Below are 16,548 nucleotides of genomic sequence, written 5' to 3'. Positions count from 1 at the left end.
GAATTGATGGAATTTGCCACTAGGGAGCTCAACCAATATTTTGCGCGATCTTTTAAGGAGAATGGAAAAAGATGCAAATGGAGGGCATTTTCAGGGAAACCTCGCAACCTGATGGTTGAACAAATCTCAAGGAACTCATCAAGATGCTTATATGGATCTTCATTATCAAGGCCATGGAAAGATGGAAGCATTTGAATGGTACTAGATTTGATCTCATATTGAGCTGCATCAATGTTTGGCATCACTATGCATGAAGGTGAAGCATAGGTGGTAGGGATGAAATGGTCTCTGAGGGTCATTGGCTCTACATTTGGAATTCCAGCCCTATCACCATTAATTCCCTCATTTCCGACATTTCCTACATTTTCAGCCATTGTGTTAAATTCAGTTTCAAGTTCTCTTATGCTAGAAGATTCCCTAAGGTTCCGTCTAAGAGTTCTTTCAAGTGAATTTATGTCAACTGGCGAGTCAAGAGTTGGGAAGGAAAGCGATCTACGGCCAAACATCAACACTCACAACACAATCATCATAACAAAAATTTTTATCATCAACTTCACATACGATGTTCCCTTTCTCCTCAATTATCACAAGACATATAAAAATTGGCCTCGACAAGGACCGATGCTTTGTAAAACAGAAAAACAGAAATAGCCTCGACAAGGGCTTCACAAGCTAAAAATCTCTAGATTAAACACATGCAAAATATTAACAAGTTTGAAACTAGGAGGTCAAGAGACTTACCTGGAGTCCTCTAGACTTACAAATTTGCTAGCATTTCCTCAGTGAGCCCCGAATTCCTAGAATCTCACAAGATCACTTAAAACATAAAGATGGTCAAAACCACACAAGAAATATGCACAATTCACAATATTAACAATCAAACTAAAATTAACCCTAGAACTTTGGTTGCTAAACCGTTTGCAAGTCCCCGGCAACGGCGCCAAAATTTGATCGGTTGATAATATGACCTAAATTTAATCAACCTTCGCAATAGCACGAATCATTGTAAAATAGGGCTATTGGTCGGGTAAGTCGAACCACTGGGACTGCGCTAATCTACGGCAACCTAAGTATCTAGAATCATTTTAGAGTGATATGGAGTGTTCATAGAGGATTTGTTGGTTGTCACTTAAGTTATGAAATTAAGATGCATGAACTAAAAACTTGCAAGAATTTAAATAAGATGAAATTCGATTAAAGACAACTAGGGGAGTGAATCCGTCTCCATCCCTATACACATGCTAGATTAGAGCTAAATTGGGGAAAAACAATATATAATGGCCAAGAATTATATAGCAACTCATGGTTGCCATATAATTAACAAGAAGTACATTGAATCACAAACAAGAATAATCCATCAAAGGTGAATATGTTTAGACTACCTAAACTAGAGTGTAGCTTAAACACATATACTTAAATGAAAGACTATCAAGCCCTTGACACAATGATGAAGCACATGAAGGTAGGAATTAAGCATACACCATCAAAGGGCTTCCCTAAGCAATGATCTATCAAAGTCACCTATCAACATGTCATTAAACCATTCCATAACCTAGTTTCCATTCTCACCATGAAAACTCAAGCAACATGATTAATGTAAGAGGTCATCTAAAACAAGATAAACAACTCAAATAAATCATTCATAGCAATATTAACATTCATTACAACAAATGAAGTGCTCTTGGTTATGAAAAGACCATAGCATATACATTGTAATCCCCAAAATAAAGCTAAACTAGATCATGCTTACAAGGGAGGGACTTCATCACCTCCCTAGAGGGTGAGTTAGTTACCCATAGAAGCTTTAGATGAAGGAAAAACCATGCCTTTTCCCTCCATTTTCGAGCTCCCTTCTTGTGGCTTCAAGAAAACCTTCTCTTGCTCTCCTCCCTCTCTCTAGAAATTCTGCCCTTCCAAGATCTTTGATAATGAAATGCTCCTTTAGCTTTTGTAAGCAAGAAAACCAACCAAAACCCCTCAAAACAAGGCCCTCCACACATCTTCTACCAACTCCAAAAAGAGGAAATAAGAGATGAGGGTGACAAGGCACAAGTGGGCTGAAAATGAGGACTTCCGGAGGGCATTCTGCCCAATTTTCGAGCGCTCGAAGGTGGCTCTTCGAGCGCTCGAAGCTACTTTCCAGCTTGAGCCACTTTGGCAAAATGACCATAACTTCCCGCTCCGAACTCCAAATGACGAACCGTTTGAAGATTTGGAAAGCTAATTCAAAGCTCTACATAAACCATGTTATAATGAAAGTCCATTTCTGAAGGTTGGAGGGTCAAAAATGAGGAGCAAGGTCGAAATCCATTGCTGCCAGGCTGTTCTGCGCACCTTTGGTGAAAATAGCATAACTCTTTGCTCTGAAATCCAAATGAAGCAAACTTTATGTCTTTGGAAAGCTGATTCATAGCTCTTCATGTTATATGTTTTGATGAAAGTCCAGTTCTCGAGTTTGCTAGGTCAAAAATGGCGATCAAACTCACTTCCCACTGCTGCCAGAACTTCCTTAATGAGCACCATGACATTTAAGGCTTCAACAAAAACTCATTCTTGCTCCTTTTTGGCCAATGAACCTGAAAATAAATATGAACATGCAAATGAAGGCAATCTAAATAAAATAAACAACTAATGGACTTAACTAATGCAAATAAGGGCGCTTGAATATGTAATATTCGGCGCTTATCAGCTATACTCCCTACAAGTGTAGCAATTACCCTGGAAAGTACCAAATGGCCTCCTCTGTCGGTTAACCAGTGGCTAACCCTGTCCTGCCTGTGGTCCCCCATTCTGCTGCCTCTAAATAGGTGCCCCATTCTTGTGAGCATCTGAACCACCTTTGTGCTTCTTCCAAGGCTGTTGTCCCTGGAACTTGCTCTTGTCATTCTGTCAGTGTCCATTCCCATTCCCTTTCTCAGCTGACTGGTTAGCAGAATCTTTGTCACTCCGCTTCTTACCTCTAGCCTGTCTGATATCCACGGTCAACTGATACTGCTGAAGTGCTGTGATGAGCGCTGAAAAGTGTGTATTTAAACTCCTTAAGCTTAGGCATTCTAGTACCTTTATCTATCTTACTCTACTGTTTTAGATTGATTTCGTATTATTTCCATTTTCAGGCACTTATCCCGAAAATAAGCTAACTCAGCCAAATAAGAGCTTAATTGAAGCAATTCTGGGATTAAACAAAGAAATGAGAAAAGTGGAGAAAGAAAGAAACAAATGAAGCCAAAGGTGGGAAGCAGCAATGTTCGATCGATCCAACTTCAAGGTTCGATCGATCGAACACTGATCGATCTCAGTACTTCAAGATAGATCCAAACCTTAACCCAAAGCAAAAAGTCCCAAGTTTGATCAATCCAACACTACCCTTCGATCGATCTAACACTTTTGTCCTTATTCAAATGATTGATCCTATCCACAACTGTACCACCCACTAACCACTTTTGTCTTTTTCCCAAAAATATCTCCCAAAATATCTTGGATTTGTCTTTTCCCAAAAAGCTCAACCAGTTGGATCGATCCAGCCTCAGTTCGATGGATCTCAGCAAGTTCGATCGATCTAAGTCCAAGGTTCGATCGATCGAACTTCCTCCAGTGCAAAAAAGTTGAATTTTCAGCTTGTTCAATCCGTCCTCTATCCAATCATTAGAGAATATTCTTTGCATGACCCCAGCTCATTTTGTGTGTCACTTGACCTACCTATAAAAGGAATATGATGCACTTTTTGAGAAATATACAATTCTAGGGTTTATTCTCTTGGAGAGCAAGCTTATAGGAGGAGGAGGCTAGAGACACCATCGGAGACTCTTCATCAACTAAAGAGCAGATTTCTGTCATGGAGTTAGCCTTTGAGGGTTGGAGCAACATCACCATGAGTGGCTAGACATCCTCTTGGGGCTAGAGTTAGCCCCAAGCATGCTTTCTATATCTTAATCTTGTGTATTATTGAGGGATTAGTGTTGTAATACATATTTTGACACTCTTATATATATAGATCTTGTTTATTCAATGATTTATGTGGTTTAATGCTTCTAATTGATCATTTCATTCTATCTATATGTCTATATATGCTAGAATAGATGGTCATGTCTTTACCTCTATTTCTTGTGTTATTGATGCATGTCTATGTGTATTAATGCTATAGATTTAGAGATTGTCAAAACATTGTGCTTAAAAGAATACTCTTGTGATTTTCTAGATGGTCCATGCTCATTTCTTGATGGATTATGCCTCTCCTTTAGCTTAATTAGTTTAATTTCACGTCATTAGCCTAATTGTAGTATAGTGGTAGCATAGTTGTTAGATGAGAGGACAATCCATGCTAATTGTTTGATGTTCCATACTTTTGAATGCAAGTAGCATATGTCTCTAACCTTATGGTGTATTTGGCTTGTGAGCTTAATGAAAAGATTAATGACTTGCTAGATATGTTATGCTTTTCATATGCTATTTAGACAATATATACTTAATTGTTAGATATATTGTGTTTTTCACATGTTGATTAGACAATGTATGCTTAATTAGTCACCCTTGCTAATTGAATCAACCAAACACACACACACACATCAATATTGCAACACACATTACCCTCATTAGTCACTTGTTAAGGATATAGAAAAGCATTGCTTGGTGGTGACCTCTAAACCCCAAGATCTCTCGCTCTTACTTACTCTTTATTGCATTCAATTATTTAGTTTAATTTAGTTGCTCTTTAGTTTAATCAACCAACCAATCATTTGTTTGATCACTCGACTTACTAACCCTAATTGCGATTCCACAACCAAGTACGACTCCAATCCCTTTGGACGATCCCTACTCACCCTAACTATATTTTTAGTGAAGGTAGTAGTGGCTTTTATAAATGTAAAACTTGGCCCTCACCTTAATACATGCTCTTTAAGCTTGGTGGTAGTGCGGCCTCGAAAGAACCCATCAGTTTTTGTCCACCACCTGAGCATAGGTAGTGTAAGTTGGACTCCCTGTGATAGCTCGCTTAATAAACCATATCAGTCCTTTGACAAAACTATTCCACTTCTTTTCCTCTTTATCCACCTCTTCCGAAGCAAAAAGTGATAAGCGCGTGAACTGCTGCTCATATTCCGCCATAGTCATGTTCCCCTATTCCAGATAGAAGAACTCAGTCTTCATAGCTGCCCTAATGGCATAAGGGAAGTACTTCTCATCAAAGCGAGTACTGAACTGATCATAACTCAATGTCATCCTCTCCTCTACGGTGGCAACTGACTCCCACCATTGTAGTGCATCCCCAACCAGTTTGAAAGTAGCAAGCATTTGCTTTTGCACCTCCGTGCACTGAACTAAGCGAAGATGACGCTCAATATCCTGTTTCCACTGGTGAGCTGCTTTCGCATCGGTGGAGCCTGAGAATACATGTGGACTCCCCTTTATAAAAGAACTCTTAGCCATCTCCCAAGTATTAGTCTGAACAACCGGTGCTGGTACAGGTGCCTATTGTACCGGTGGTTGATTCTAAAGTGCAGCTGTTACCCCAGCCTCTATAGCCTGAGCAACAAGGTCATTGAGGTATGGAGTAATCTCTGGACCTTTGACCTGATCCTAAGCCTGTTGAACTTCATCCTGCTCCTCCTGAAACCCTGGCATTTGCTGCTCTTCCTCCATTTGCCGATGTAGACGTTCCTGCTGTCTACGTGTCGCTCTCCTTTGTCGATTGTTCATGTTCTGTCCTCTTCCAGTGTTAACTATGCCGTTAACATAGAAAGACAGACATCAGTACGAGTTTAAATGAACTGTAAAAGAATTCAACGAATCTTAAACATAAGCTTTATTCAAAAGAAAACGTACGCGAAAGTCTTAATACGAAACGTCCTAGAGACACTTGAACCTGGAGTGCTCTGATACTAACTGTGATACTCCTCGGATCCGAGACACTGGTTGATCAAGCCCAGGCCCAAATCCCAGGGAAAATCAAACAATTAAAGTATTTTAAATCGAACACAGAATAGAAATTTAAGAATTTAAATAGAGAAAGTCAAAAGAAATATAAATAAAATCCTCCACCGATAAATAATATTAATTCAATCCTCTAAAACCTTCAAGGTTACAACTTGGGAATCCAAATAGTGGACCCCTAAAGAAAATCTCAACTGAACTGGAACTGAAAACATCAAACTAGAATCATCAAGAGAAGTCCTACATAAGTAGATGAATGAGAGACTGTCCTCGATACGCACGATCAAGCTCTAAGGCTAGAACCGTCCTGCACCTGAAAAGAATAATAGAAGAGTGGGTCAGGTCCACGAGCAAGTTCTAATCTAACTGCAATCCATACAGTGACCCGATACGCAGATACAGTAGATACCTTACAATATCTATCTAGTCCATACATATTTATATATCCACACTAAAGGACATTCACTGGACTACAGCAGGGGTCTCAACCTGAATAGAAGGCAACCTGCAAAAACGCACCCAAAGGTGGGCATGAGTGCCTAGACCTAACAGGGTATACCACAACCTATTGTAGCCAACTACGCATCCACTGCATATACGCACCCTAACCAACGAGTCTGAGACTCAAGCTCATCTCGTGGTACCATAACCATATATCTAAAGTCCGTCCAAAACCAGGGTATGTCATTCAGTAGTTCATTAAGCTGACATACAATATATAAACTAGTTAGTTACTCAACTTATGTAGTTGATATGACTTAACTATCATCTATTAATCTAGGAAGTCGAATACAACTTAATCGCAGTTAATCTGACTTAGTTCCATTTAGGATTCAATATATTTTCAATCCATTCCTTTAATCCATTAGGGTAGGTTTAGGCGTTTTGAGTTAAACCGTCCCCTAGTATGTCACCGTCCCATACCGGTGCATACAATCCTCCATATCCAAGTAAATTACAACTTATACACAATAGTTTAATAATTTACAGTCCAAAACCATAATCCAAATCATTGCAGAAAAGTATTTAATATTTTAGCAATTTAAATCCAAGCATTTAACCATATAGCTGCAAGAAACGATTTAATAATTCCACAACTAACATCCAGAGTATGCATAGATCAAATCTAATATAAAAACCTTATCATGCATTTTAAACAAGTTTTATTAACATACTGGATCCCATTAAATTACTAAAATTTAATTAAGCAATTAATCTGTCTTCCATCTGTTAACATCGTAGAAAATTTATTAATTTTATACTGTTTGTCCCATTGATTTAAAAATCAACTTTAATCAATTCAAGGTTTTAATCAAACCTAAAATTAACTATTTAATTTCTCTGTGAAGTCCCATTAAATTTCTGAAATTTAATCAAGCCATTCAATTCATTTATTCTGTTAATAGCATGTACAGTTGTATATTTTTACACTACTTCATCCTTAATCATAGAGACCTAAACCATGCAACAAAAGGTTTAATATTACTTAGAGTTAACCCTTTAAACCCTCTGTGAAGTCCCCACAACCCATTGGAACCATTCAAAAGCCCAAGCAATGCTCACAGTATCAAACAGTTCGTAGAAAAAGAAATTTAGCAAACACTATTGAAGAGAGCCTGCTCTAAATTTAAAGAGTAGGCTCTTTTTGAGCCTGGAGCTGGCTCTAAGGACTTTAGAGCTGGCTCAATGAGTGTGGGAGCCGGCTCTCACTTCATTTGAGAGCTTCAGTCCGTTTCTTCTCCGATTCCAACCTTTTGCTTCATCTCCGGCCTATTTCTTCCATTCCATTGGTTTCTAAAACTAATCTTAGGTGTCATATTAATACCGAGTAGCATTCCAATGGCTTGATAACAACAATTAAAATCAATTACAGAGATTAAATTTGCTACCGAACTAACACGCGTTGGGAACAAAACTGAAACTATAGTTCTATTCCAACCCCTCTGTTCCTCTTCACAAACTGATCTTAGGAGTCTTATATCATCCCATTAACATCCCCATGGTTCGTTTACAGAAGATAAACCCAAGAATAGTAACTAAAATCACAACAGATTTTAACATGCTTTAATGAACAGAACTGGGAGCAACCATACACGAACTGTAAATAGATTTGAATTTAAGGCAAACAGATCATCAACAAAACATATATTAAACACATAAGTTTCAATTACTAATTAGTTAAACCCTAGAGACTATCTAGGTGCACAGAACACGAACCAAAAGGAAAGAGGAAGATAAGAACTTGCCTGTGATTTTAGTTATGAAATCTCGGCGTCGTGCCCACTGTTTCGGCAACACCAAACTAGTTTGAAGCCTCCTAGTACTCTGAGATAATTCACCACAATCCTTCCTTGGTCCTCTCTGATTTCCTCCTTGCCAATCCTTACAATGCTCTGTTCCTCTACCCTCTGTTTTTACAGAACAACTCTACGTGTATGTGCTATGTGATATAACGTAAACCCTAGGCTTAAAGCATAATGGTGTATTTATAGGCTTAATACTAAAGCCCTAATCCTTGTCATAAAAGAGATAGAGCCCTAAACTTAATCCTAGTCGGCCCATAACAAAACCTACTATTAAATTCTATGTCAGCTACACCAGATAACGTCCCAAAAACTGTAAATAAAAAAAACTTAATATATTTAAAACTCACGTAGTTTAATTCACATAAGAATTCTAATAAGTCAATGAATGCAAACAAACAATTTAAATTAAATCAATATAATGCAATTAATTCAATCAATGCAAATAATTTCAAATAAATCAACTAAGGCAATTAAAACAAAATAAAAACATAAATAAACAATTAACAAACAAAAATGCATCTAAATAATTAATTAAAAAATACCAGGACTATCCTTTTAAAATTAGGGACATTACACTGAAGGAGTAACTTCAGAGTCTACCTCTTCATTGAAATCGTGAACATTTGAGGAATCCATAGTATGAAGTTAAGCAAGAAAGTACGAACTAACCTGAGACGACGGCGAAGATACAAGATTCCGTAGTAGTGGATGCAAGTTATGAAAGAATGATGAGTTGAAAAGCCAATAGCCATCTTTTGCAATCCCAGCAGCCGCACAAGTTCAATTCCCTTCTAAATAGGGACCGACTTAAAAGGGAATTATGGGCAAAGTGCGGAGGGAAAAATCTCCCTACAAATAAAAATCAGCCACATCACCACTTACATCACTAGTGGTTTTCTTTTCAATTAACAAGCCTCAAGGCTCGGCCCAACCGAAGCCCATAAAAGCCATACCAGCAACACAGCCCACAATATGTTCGAAAATTAGCTCCAAGTTAGCCCAACTAACATGTCCCTATCCAAACAAGAATTCCTTATATAGCTCCATCAATTACGGTGTCAAGAAGCCCAGCAAGGGAAGAACTCTGGATAGAATGAAGTTTGCATGGAAAAAACCTTGTATGGAAGGAACCTATTATGGAACAAATTACAGAAGGAAAAACGTGGAGGACAAGTTAGGCGAATCCTACCATAACTTCACCAAGTTAGGCGAATCCTACCATAACTTCACCTTCAAAGTTATATATAAATAGAGGCATACACCTTCAATAAAGATCATCAAATTCTCCGTCTTTGCTTTATATTGTTCTAGTTAATCTTTTTTTGAGTGTATTGCTTTTATTCTTTGACTTTTCAAAGTTGATGAATTTTTGCACACACAGTATGTATGTATGTATGTATGTATGTATGTATATATATATATATATATATATATATATATATATGGATGTCTATCCTTTGGAATTTCTTCTTTACATGAGCTTTTATCCAGTACTACTGGGGTGCTAGTGGAATAAAAAAAAACTGCTTAATTAATAGAGTTGTCAAAAAATTATAGTTAGTAAAAAACATGTTATGTGTTTGGTGACATGTTATATAATAAGTATTTTTTTCAATTAAATTATTTTTAAATTTATTTAGTAACAATTTTTTTAAATACTTATATTACTAATTTTACAATAATATCCTTTAATATGACGTTGCCATTTTTTTTTATAATAGCAACTTTATTAAGGGATGGGTATAATTGTCATTATAAAAAGTAAAATGGACAAAATTATCTAATGAAAAAGAGTTACCTAAAATATTCAACCTCTACTCATATCACAATTTCATAAGTTACAAATTTTAGCTTCATTTATTCAAATGCTTTACTGAACTAATTTTGTAATTATTTAAATCACTTTTAATGGTTACCAAATATATCTAAATACAATTTTTCAAAATAAAAATACTTTTAAACGGTAGATAAGCAATCCCCAAACAGGCTCCTTGTATCTTTAGATTTTTCATGCTTCTTGAAATTTCCCTTCTAATCAAGACTGTATAATTATAAAATTATTCATTCCAAAAATGAATATTTAAATTTGTAGAAATTTCAATCAAGTTTTTATTCAAATGTTCTTGTTCAAAATTTCACACTTCCGAACTTTGCCGAAGATCATTATCAAAGATTTAATGCCATCTATTTCTCAACAACTTCTAAAGTTTTCCTTCTAGAATCTCATCTTTATCAACATTTTAAATCATACCTTCAACAGGGAAGAAACGAATTAAAGAAGTCAAGATTTTCAGCTGTTCATCTTTAGAATACCACACAAACAAGGAAATCATAGATACCTTTCATTTCCAATCAGTTATGTTGGCCAGCCTTTATTTTATTCCAAGCTCGATCGCATCATCAAATTGCTGGCCTTCGTTAAGGAATAATACGATTAAGGAATAATACTACTAGAACACGATATCAACACGTTGATATCGTAAATTTTATCAAATAATTATTATGAAAAATAATAAGTAGAAGTAATTATTTTAGTTTTAAAATAATTTCTGCTCACTTTATCTATATTACTGTGAAAGAAATCACTAACTTGAAGTTTAGAATTAGATGTTTGCTGTTTTTATTTTTCTAAAATTTTATACTTTTTTTAATTAACTTATAATGTATTTTAAAATTGCATCAAAATTACATTCTTTCAAGTAAAATAATTACAAAATTACCTTCTTGGGTCTTGAAAGTGTCCTAATTAAACATGTTCTCACCATGTCCAACTAGAAAGAAAAATAAAAAATAAAATTTCAGGATACTTCATGTAGTGTTGGACATGTGTTCGGAATGTGTCCCACTCATGTCCAGGTGTCCGACACCGTCGAGATACGCCTAAGAGAAGTATTCATACTTTTGAGCCTTAAAGTATTGGGAGCCAAGATAGCTTGGAATGTTATTTATTTATTTATTTATTTTCCGAAAAGTGAAGCTATTATATAAATAGAGTAAGATGTACAGTCAAAGTTCTTTGGGCCCAAACCAACCCAAACAAATTTGGGAAAGTAGAGGGGAGCCCAAAAATAAAGTAACGACAAACATTGGCCCAACGCCCTGCCCCAAATTCAAGCAGCAAGCCAAAAATAATGGTCATGATGCCGTTAGTGGTGGATTACTGATGCAATTCCTATTGAAAAGCCGATGATGGCAATCAAATTCCTAGGAGTCTAGCGGCCTCGGTGGAGGGCGACAACATGATTGTAGTGACCAATCCTTTTGTTTTTTTTGGATTTTTTCCCCTTTATTTTTTTTTGACATTAGGATACATGCACGGAGTTCTCGAGATTCCTTTTAGCCTTTTTTTTTCGAGTTCTGGACTCTAAGAAATGCATTCGGACTATTTCCTTCATTTTTGAATTTTGTGACCCGGAAGGTCACTAAGTGGGTCTGGGACAGATTTTTCTGTTCGGGATTATTTTTCAACGCTGTTAATTTTGTTAGACATTATTTTTTATACCGGTATTTTTACTTTCACGAGTTTTATCCGTTTGAGCGCGTTTTGATGACTTTTGCTTTTTGGGGTTGTGTAAGGCCCATTCGTTTACTTTGACTTGACTTTTAACCTAGTCTATAAGGAGGGGAGAGAGAAAGAGAAATCACTTTTCTCTTCTCTTGGCCGGCAGCCATTCTTCTACTTTTCTGTTTCTAGATCTAGTTCTTCTCTCCTCCATTTGAGTGTCTTCCTTTGAGATTCAACCTTTTTTCGTAGAAAAGAGATATATCGGCCTTAGTAAGGCCTTGCTTTCTATCCAAATAGTTTTCTGTTTAGATAATTTTTGAGTTTTTGGCTTGAGATTGGGTTTGGATTTTGGAGGTGCCGTAAAAGGATTAATTGTTGCCTTTGTTGTCCTCGACATAACCCTGAAGTTGCGTCGTCTTTAGAGCAGCTTCGTTTTGGCGTTATTTGAGGTTTTCACCTCAAATTAAGGTTAGGGTGTCTTATGCTAGTAATTTACACTTTCTTTAGGTCTTATGGATGTGGAGAGTTGTAAAGCATGCTTATGTGCAATATGTATATGTGAGCCGTGTTTATTTTGAGTATATATGCGATATATGCTATGTTTAATGTGTGTAAGTTGACATCCTTTTAGTCTTGGACATGTATTAGGTTGTAGTAATGATGAGCATGATAGGAGGGAAATTGATTGGGTTATAGTTTTGTCATATGGTATTCATCTGATGTTTAGTGAGGTTTTGTATTTATTTTTTTTGGGCATTTGATGCATATATATATATATATATATATATATATATATATATATATATATATATATATATATATTGCCATGCACCATGGGTACTTATTTGTTGGTTTACATGAGTGTTAGACTTATTTCCGGGCATTGGAATGTATTACATTATATTCGTCATGCGTGGGTCATGAAGTGAGTGCTATTTTGGCCATGGATACATTTTGATAATTTTTTTTGGTTCATGGAGTCATGGGCTGCATATACATGGTATATATATGACATTTTGACAGATAGATGTATCGACATATGAAAAAGAAGGCTCATTGCCCAAGGGTTGTGAGCCCCTACTAACATTGGCCAATGAGGTGCAGAAGTGCACCAATTTGTTTGCAGGTGCGGAATATGATTTCGGCATATCATCATTGCAGGTGTGGAATGTAATTCCGGTGATTCCAGCACATAATTATCATATTGCATTATGGCATTCACGTGTGTGAGTTATGTCATGGTGGAGTTCATGGGTTGTGTTGAGTTCATAATTCATGGGATTACGTGGACTTGTTATTATTACGGTTTATTGGTAGTCATTATGTGATGATGTGTTTTACTCTTACTACATGACTTAGTTATGTGTTTTGCTTTAATTGAGTCAGACTATCATTTTACAGAAATTAGAGTCAAGGTGTATTGTAACGACCAGAACCTGAGGGTCCGAATGGCTAACGGGGTCTTTACCTAAACCCTAGGTCATCCGAAGACACTAGGGTCATTTTCCTTGGTTCTAATATAATTAATACACATTACTACTAGTTCGTGTGGTACACAATGGTATCATTGAATAGGCTGAGAATAGACAAAATGGGAAAATAAAAGAAAAAGGAAGGCTGCAGGACTCGGTCGGCGTATGCAGGCTTACACATCAACCGGTTCAGGCCTTCCGGTCGACGTCTGGTCCTCAGACGACGATGGGTATGTCCCTGCATAGTTATTTTGGCTACTGCCTAGAAAAATGAGATACTGGTCAACAGGGTTACCACATGTCAACCAGTTCTCTGCTGAAAATTCCTTTAAAGCCTATTTGTGTGTCCTGAGTTATTTGCAAACCCTTGGTCTAATTATGAGTATGAATATGGTGCAAACGTATCCCGAAAACTTGCATTTAACTGAAACAACCACAAATTAACATCCATAAATTTTTACGTTCATCATAGTATACTTTATACATCACATGAAATTAAAATAGATCCGATTACATCATAAAATGGCCATAAGGCCTTACATGGGATTAGAAATCCTAATGAGACCGTAAAAGGCAAAAGAATGGTCTCAAGATTATTTCCATCCGCAAAATGAATATAAGTGGAAAAATAAATACATGATCATTACAAGTTCCATTTACATCAAAAGCTTCAAGTTCAAAATAGACTAAATTCCTAGTCAATAAAAGAAGTCCACAATGTCGTCATGGGTGAGGTTGTGGGTCGTCCATTACCTCCTTTCCGTTTTTTTGAAAAATATTAAGTAGAGGAATGAGCACAACGGCCCAGTAAAGATTGCTTAAGTGGTACCTCCTCAAGCAAAGTAACCAATGATATACTCCACACACAAATAATAGAGATAGGATATAGGGATCATGATAGGGTATCATATACACCATTTTCATCAACAAACAACCACTATCATCAACCATATGCAATGAAATGCATGGAATACACTATGCAACTGCATACTACACACACCCCCTCGCATATCCACACATACACACTGGTACCTTCCCCGTCCTTAGGAAGAATTTGCTAATTGTCCCTAGCAGAGGGTAACTCCCAACTACCATTTGGGGCCCGAGTCGTTAAATTACTTACGGGTACCTCCCGTGTCCCTACACCACTGGCAAAAGGGTAGCTCCCCAACTTCCGGGTTTGAGAAAACCTTTTCTCCAAAACTTATCAAATTCACTTTTTGTCTCTTTTACATTCCATACACATGCCTTTACATTCCACACACATACTTTTACATTCCACACACATGCAAAGAACATGTGGGAGGCGGCTCCTACATGCAAAGAGGCGACTCCCTCTTTGAGGGAGTCGGCTCTACACGGAAGGGAGGTAGCTCCCTCACAGAGGGAGCCGGTTCCATGAATGAGGGAGGTGGCTCCCTTTGTGGGGGAGGTGGCACCCTTGCTGCTTGTTGGTTTTGGATAGATTTTTGGGTTCTAAAAATTGGTTTTTGAGGTTTTAAGGTTGGTTTGTTCATAGAGCATGATTTAAACGATTGATATGGACCAGAAATAATCTCAGAATATATAATTTGCATTAACATGCCATGGATTTGAACAATATGAAATTTTAATTAAATTTGCATGTTGTCAAATTAACGATTTAATTATTTAACATCATATTTGCAATTTAACTGGATATTATATGATTTTAATCATGTACTTGCAGTATAATATAATTAAGTTATTATCTAATTTTATTATGCCTATGTCTGGATAAATTGATGTATTATTTTAGTTACTTCATCAATTATTAGATGGTATGGATGTATGCACCATTATGGGATGGGGGCATTTTAGGGACGGATTAACAATATAGTTAAGTCCTACCTATTTTATAAGGGAATGGATTTACCATAGTGTTAAGTCCTACTTATTCGTGTTAGGTCAATGGAACTAGTTGGATGACACGCCATTGAAAGACTATGGCTGGATATTTTACTTTATGTTTGGATAAGAGGATTTTTATATATGTTTCGATATATGCCATTATATGAGCTTGAGTTTCAGGATAGATGGTTAAGGAGCGTATACTGCCTGGGATACGTAGCTGGATATAATGAATTATTTGTGAACCTTGGTAAGTCTAGGTATTCATGCCCACTTTATATGTATTTTGCATGTTACCTTCTATTCAGGTTGAGACTGCCTTATAGTCCAATGAGAGTCCATCTAGTGTGTATCTATATGTTTTTACGGACTATATAGTTATTGTTGAGTTGATTAGGATGTATACATGTATCGGGTCTCTGTTTGGACTATAGTAGAGTAGAACTTGTTCATGTGCTTGACCCACTATTATTTTACAGGTGTTCGACAGTTCCAGTCTAGAGATTGTTCATGTTGAGCGGAAACAGTCTTCATCACTCATCTATGTAGGATTTCCTTTTTTATTTCAGTTTTGGATTTTAGGTACTTCAGTTTTCAGTTTGGGATTTTTATTAGGGGTACACATGATGGATTCTTGAGTTGTAATCTAGATGGATTAATGGTATCAGAGGATTTGGATATTTTATTCTGAAGGATTTTTTATTTATTAATTAGAGGTTTATTATTTAATTTCTATTCAATAGTTAATTATTTATTCTTAATTCGTTTTGTACTCTGTGTTCGTTTAAAAATTAATTGTTTGGTATCTCTCGGATCTTTGCTCAGACTTGATCACCCGTGGCTTTAGAAACGAGGGTTATCATATTTCATGACTATAATGGTATACACCATGTCAAATCTTCATGTGCGATTCGCTACACGCTATCATTATAATTTAAATCAAGTTACCATTAAGCAAGTTACAACCACTAAGCATACTACAACCCAGTAATAAGCTCCTAAGGTAAACATAGTTAATATTCTACAAGAGTTTATCATTTCAACAAGACAAATCTCTAAAATTAAATATACTAGTAAATGAAACAATTTACTTTCATATAAAATACTTACTATACATGTTTTGTATTTCTAAATATTAATTGAATCAAGTTACTATCATGCTAGCTACAATCACTAAATAGGCTACAATCTAGTAAAATGTCTTCAAAGTAAACATTATTAATTTTATTCAAGATTTCATCATTATAATAACAAAACCTCTAGAATTAAATATACTAGTAAATGATACAAGTTACTTACACATGAAATACATGCTATACATGCTTTAAATTGTAAAACCCTAAGTCAATCATATAATTTTTACCTTTATATGCAATACAACAATTCTATAAGCATGTAGTCAATGTATATTAGGCCCCAAATATATTTAATACATAAATAAAATAAACATACAATAACCCCTACC

This window comes from Cornus florida, unplaced genomic scaffold, assembly GCF_030987335.1.
Source record: "Cornus florida cultivar Cherokee Brave unplaced genomic scaffold, ASM3098733v1 CherokeeBrave_3.0.0_Hap2_Chr10, whole genome shotgun sequence".
NCBI lineage: Eukaryota > Viridiplantae > Streptophyta > Magnoliopsida > Cornales > Cornaceae > Cornus > Cornus florida.
This window is presented reverse-complemented; position numbering follows the sequence as displayed.